Raw genomic sequence first — 6,000 nt, forward strand, 5'->3', positions numbered from 1 at the left:
GATTCCTGTGAGAGGAGTGAGGTTATGTAATGTACATAGCCTCCAGTACGTAACCGCTACATGTCCAGCACCCACGGCCAATCAGAGCACTCTGTGGTTGGGTGTGATGACGGCATCAGCCGCTGCTGCTACCACTCTCCCAGTTACTGTTCTCCTGTGTGGGGCGAGTTGAAAGAATGGCACAGCCCCTCATTCAGGAAGCGTCGCCCGGACCTCAGAGGTGAGACAGAAGCAGGCGGCCGGCGCTCCGAGTGTGACCTGGCCCGTTACTCAAGGGTGGGACCATGAGATGGTGAGAAAGCCCTCTGGCAAGGAGAGGGAGATGGGGCGACCTGGGGACATTGTGCAGTCTGCCTGGCAGCAGCAGTAGGCCGAGGAGTGTCCTGTGATGTATATGTGCAGGATGGAGGGATACCACAGCTTGACCTGCACATTACCACTGGAGTCCGTGCTCTGCCCACTGCCGCCTCCCAACTCAGGAGATGTGTCAGGCTGACAGCATGAGGCATGCACCCCTGACGCACTGCCAACAGAGCCCTGACTACAGGGTGAGGTGAGAAGGGGAGGGAAAGCACAGGGACAGGTTACCACTGTAACAGACCTGGGCCCTGCCAACTACTATCTCCCTGTCACCCCTGCCTCCCCAATACCCACTATCCCCCTGTCATTCCTGCTTCCCCGGTCATTATCCACCTGTCACTCCTGCCTCCCCGGTCACTATCCACCTGTCACTCCTGTCTCCATAGTCACTAACTATCCACCTGTCACTCCTGCCTCCCCAGTCACTCACTATCCACCTATCACTCGTGCCTCCCCAGTCACCCACTATCTCCCAGTCACTCCTGCCTTCCCAGTCACTACCCATCTGTCACTCCTGCCTCCCCAGTCACTCACTATCTCCCAGGGGTTCAGTATGTTATGCCAGCGGTCGGGCTGCCGGCGACCAGCATACCGGCGCTGGGAGCCCAACCGCCGGCTTACCGACATTGTGGCGAGCGCAAATGAGCCCCTACGCGCGTCACTCTATTTTATTCTCCCTCCAGGTGGGGTCGTGGACCCCCACGAGGGAGAGTAAGTGTCGGTATGCCGGCTGTCGGGATTCCGGCGCCGGTATACTGTGCGCCGGGATCCCGTCAGTCGGCATACTGAAGTCCACCCATCTCCCAGTCACTCCTGCCTTCCCAGTCACCCACTATCTCCCAGTCATTCCTGCTTCCCCAGTCATTATCCACCTGTCACTCCTGCCTCCCCAGTGACCATCCACCTGTCACCCCTGCCTCCCCAGTCACCCACTATCTCCCTGTCACCCCTGCCTCTCCAGTCACCCACTAAATCCCAGCCACCTCTGCCACCCCAGTCACAACTATCTCTGTCACTCCTGCCACCCCGGTCACCGACTATCTCATTGTACCCATTTGGGTACTGTTGTGTGGCCACACCCCTTCCTTGTAAAACCACAGCCTTTTTTTTGCAGCAGCATGTGTGCTGTCCCTGTAAAAAGTGGATCCCATCAAGGGGTGCCAAAATGTACTTTTGCTTACCAAAAAATATAAGCTTGGGCCGGCCCTGGTGATCATGTAACGATGACTATCTGGCAAACAATATTAAATCCTCAAATAATCATTTATCATTATTGCTACTCAGCAAATAGATTATTTATGTCATTTTACAGCTGTGGATGAAATATAAACACAGGGTCTTCCTGACAATCAGGGATTGCTCTGTAGAAGGAACGATACTTCGTATTCCCTGCTTAGCTGCTGTCTTTCCTTGTCTCCTGTTCTCACGAGGAATAACTTGGAGTAAAACAATCCCCCCGCCGCACAGCTTAGCCAGTGTAGGTGGTTATTCAGTAAGGAGTGTAATCACGATCCTCTGTGCAGTTTCCTGATGGGGAACCAGCACATGTGCAGTACCCGTTCTGTGCATGTGCCAGGGATGGGAAACCTTCTGTCCTCCAGCTATTGTTTAGCTACACATACCGGCTATAGATTTGCTATTTGGCCATGTTAAAGCAGTTGCAGGGCATGCTGGGATGTGTAGTTCAACAACAGCTGGAGGACTGAAGGTTTCCCATTCCTGCATTAAGCGAATAAACCAGGCAGAGGCTGAAATGACCATTTTCTCAAAACTTTTACTGCTAAAAATCACATGTGAAGAGCCGCCCAGAAAGGGTGATTGCACTGATCTGCTCCCCCATATTAGCATACACTGCTCTCTGGGTGCCCACCCCGAGGAAAATGTTTACTGTTTTAAATAGCAAATTTTCTGACTTTTTTTGAAATCTGTGTAATTAATAAACTGTCCATTCTCCCATGCAAATGTCCCTTGGGGCAGATTATACAGCTGTAGGTTTATTTGTACTTTCTCCTTTTATATGTGTTTTGCTGTATGTACTGTATATCCATACTCGCCTACTTTTGAAAACTAGAATCAGGGAGATTACAGTAGGACGTGCGGCTCAAATCGCTCCGTGCCACCGAGGGGGCGTGTCATACTCTGCATAAAAGGGCGTGTCTTTGCTTAAATGCTTGTTGTTGTGAGATATCTCTATATAATATTAGTAGCAATATCTTTTGGGAAGTTTTGCAAGTATTGAAACTGACATTGCTATTTGTAATACAGTGTTTCTTGTTTGAAATATATATTCACTGTGATATTTCTTTTCTTCTCACTCAGCACAATATTCATGATAAATACAATATGCAATAAAAAAAATTCAAATGCAATTCAACCTTGTGTGAATTCATCCCTAAATTATGATTTTGGTGTAATAAATGTTATTTTACTGTGAATCTTGGATTGTCAGCATCTTGTAGGCACTACCTATATTTATCGGATGTGCTGTTTTCCATACCATTACAGCATTAACAGAATCATTACTGACACCAGATACTCTAATTAAAGAAATGTGTTTAACTACAGAAAGAGTACGAACGATTCTTACCTTTAACAGCAGCAGCAGCAGCACACTATGGATGAGTGCACACCAGTACAGATAAGAGGATCCTGCTGTGTGGGATCATGTGCTGCTGTCTCTCTCTCCTGTCAGGGGTTCCCACAAGGGAGGATAATGAGAGTTGTCAGCAGTGACTCCTCAGCAGCTACAGCAAATCACGATTTTTGCAAACAAACTCCTTAGTGTCACCCCCTGGCATAATCTGAATAATCTGGAAGATTTGACCTACAAAGCAGGGCAGCAGGAGATTTATGATTGAAGCGGGAGCCTGAGGTAGGTGTGTGCAAAATTGAGTGGTGGAATCTTGAGGTTCCCCTTACAGTAAAATTCCCAGTCACTTGTGAGCAGAGTGCGGTCTGTAACAGGTATAGGTAGCCAGGAGCAATTTCCTGACAAGATAACGGTCATGTATTGTGGATTATTTGATCAGTTATTAAATCAGGTAATCAGTAGAGACTGACAGTCCCATATTATGTATGTTATCATACCATTCGCTTCCCAGGGTTGTCATTTGTTCAATTCTCCCCCTAATCAGAAAGCAATGGGTCTGTGGTCACTCAGAATGGACACTACAACTGAGACGGTATGAGGATGATAGGTCAACAGGCCTGTTTGATGGATTCAAAGGGTCGAAATGACAACAGTTAACATTTTTGTGGTTTTTTTTTCAACTTTTGCTTAATTAACAATCCATGTCAAAAATGATTACCTGTAGTAAGTTCGAAGCATGGCGAGTGAAGCATTTCTACTAATGGTGGTCACATATGGTTAAACAATGAAAATAACTCCATAAAAACAAAAACGTGTGAAGCATTTTTGTGTCCACCTTTTGTACCTGTCAATCTTATATACTAGTAGAGAAAGACCACCTTTCTGTCAAACTGACAGTTGCTCCACCCCTTTCTACAGTGGCACGCCCCCTTTAATATTAAGTGATAGTGTTTGATATTGCTTTTATATAAAATGTAATATAAAATTTATAGAGTTCGATATTAAACTGTATTAAAAGATAATGGCTTTGAAAAGAGTGTCGCGTAACACCAGTCGCAGAATACGCAATAAAGCTGTATCTCAAACCAGCTTGTGATGAAAAAATTCACCATTTGAATGGCACATATGGTACTATTTAAAAATCACACTATGTCATACATGGTACAGGTTTAAAAAGCATAATGACTAATGACCATGTCCATTTTCTTAGATGCACGGAAGCATCACACATGGCATGGATTTAAAAAGCATATTGATTTTAATGACCATGCATGATTAATGATGACTGCACAGTTTCAAAATCCTTAGATCTATGGACTACCCATGACCGCACAATTTCAAAATCCTTAGATCTACGAACTACCATGCTTGTAACAAAAACATCTGGTTATTAATGTACACAACATTTCCGTTTTCTTTTAGACACGCCTTGTATATATTAGTCCTGAACCGTCTTGCTTTGCTTGGTTCACCTCGTGTATCTTATTCACCACGGCTGTTGTGGCTTGCCCGATAACATATTTCACTATATTACGTGCCGCGGTCTTCATATGCGGTTTAGCTAACTCTAAACCTCTCCGGAAAAGAGGAACAGCTTTTCTGAAAAGACTTTGAAAAATACAGCTTAAACCGCAGCCTTACATGTACGCGCTGCCGTGAAAACCTAGTAATCAATTACTGGCTTGAGATTTATAATATTGCGCGTAGAGGCCCGGATCGCCATAATTTTTTACAGCGACCATTCTGCTTAGTTAATAAAATTCAGTTTTGCGGCGTCTGAAATGTAGCTTCACGATCGCTTTCCCAAACTTAAATGCCATGTTCTCGTTCTGGTCGTTCTTTATCTCTATTCCATGTGGGGAAAAAGGAATAAAAAAGTTAGTATTGGGTGTATGCTATAGGCCGCCTGGTATCAACGCATCTGATGATGAATTGTTACTAAAGCAAATTGAAAGAGCAGCAGGAGTAGGAGACATAGTAGTGATGGGAGATTTTAACTATCCAGAGATAAACTGGAAAAACGATTCATGTGATACTGCGAGGGGCAATATGTTTTTAAACACACTTAATGAGAACTACTTAGTCCAACTAATTGAGGAACCAACTATGTACAATGCAATCTTAGACCTGGTATTAACAAACAATGAGGATTTGGTATCAGGTATTATAGTAGGGGAACTCATAGGAAACAGCGACCACAATATGGTCACATTCAATATCAGTTTCTATAAACAGCCCTATACTGGCTCAACTAGGACTTTAAACTTTAGCAAAGCAAATTTTGAAAAGATGAGGGTATTTTTCAGGGATATTGAATGGGAAGGTTTGTTTTTAGGAAAAAATACTACGGAGAAATGGGAGGTACTAAAATTCCTGCTAGCTAAAAATACACTCAAATGTATTCCTATGAGTAGCAAAAAAAGGAATATAAATCATAAACCGTTGTGGCTTAACAAAAAGATTAAGGAAGTTATGGGCAAGAAAAGGCGAGCATTTAGAAAATACAAATCTGACGGGGAAGCAGAGTCATTTCAGCACTATAAGGAATGTAACAAAATTTGCAAAAAGGAAATAAGAGCGGCTAAAGTAGAAACTGAAAAGCTAGTAGCAAAGGAAAGCAAAGCGACTCCCAAAAAATTCTTTAAATACATTAATAGCAAGAGATTAAAGAAGGAGAGTATAGGCCCTTTAAAAGACAAGTTGGGAGTCTTAAGCAAAAATGATAATGACATGGCGGACACACTAAATGAGTTTTTTCAACAGTATTCACTCGTGAGGACCCAATTCAGGGACTAACACACAATCTCAATAATGAGAATATCACACTGATAGGTACTTATTTAAGCGAGGAAGTAGTCTGTGACCGATTAAATCCTTTGAGATTAATAAATCACCAGGGCCAGATGGTATTCATCCAAGGGTTCTAATGGAGTTTCACTCTGAACTGGCAAAACCGCTATCTTTGATCTTTAAGGATTCAGTTATATCAGGTATGGTTCCAAAGACTGGCGTATAGCGGAAGTAGTGCCTATATTCAAAAAGGGAAGTAA

This window comes from Pseudophryne corroboree, chromosome 6 (assembly GCF_028390025.1).
Source record: "Pseudophryne corroboree isolate aPseCor3 chromosome 6, aPseCor3.hap2, whole genome shotgun sequence".
Taxonomy (NCBI): Eukaryota; Metazoa; Chordata; class Amphibia; order Anura; family Myobatrachidae; genus Pseudophryne; species Pseudophryne corroboree.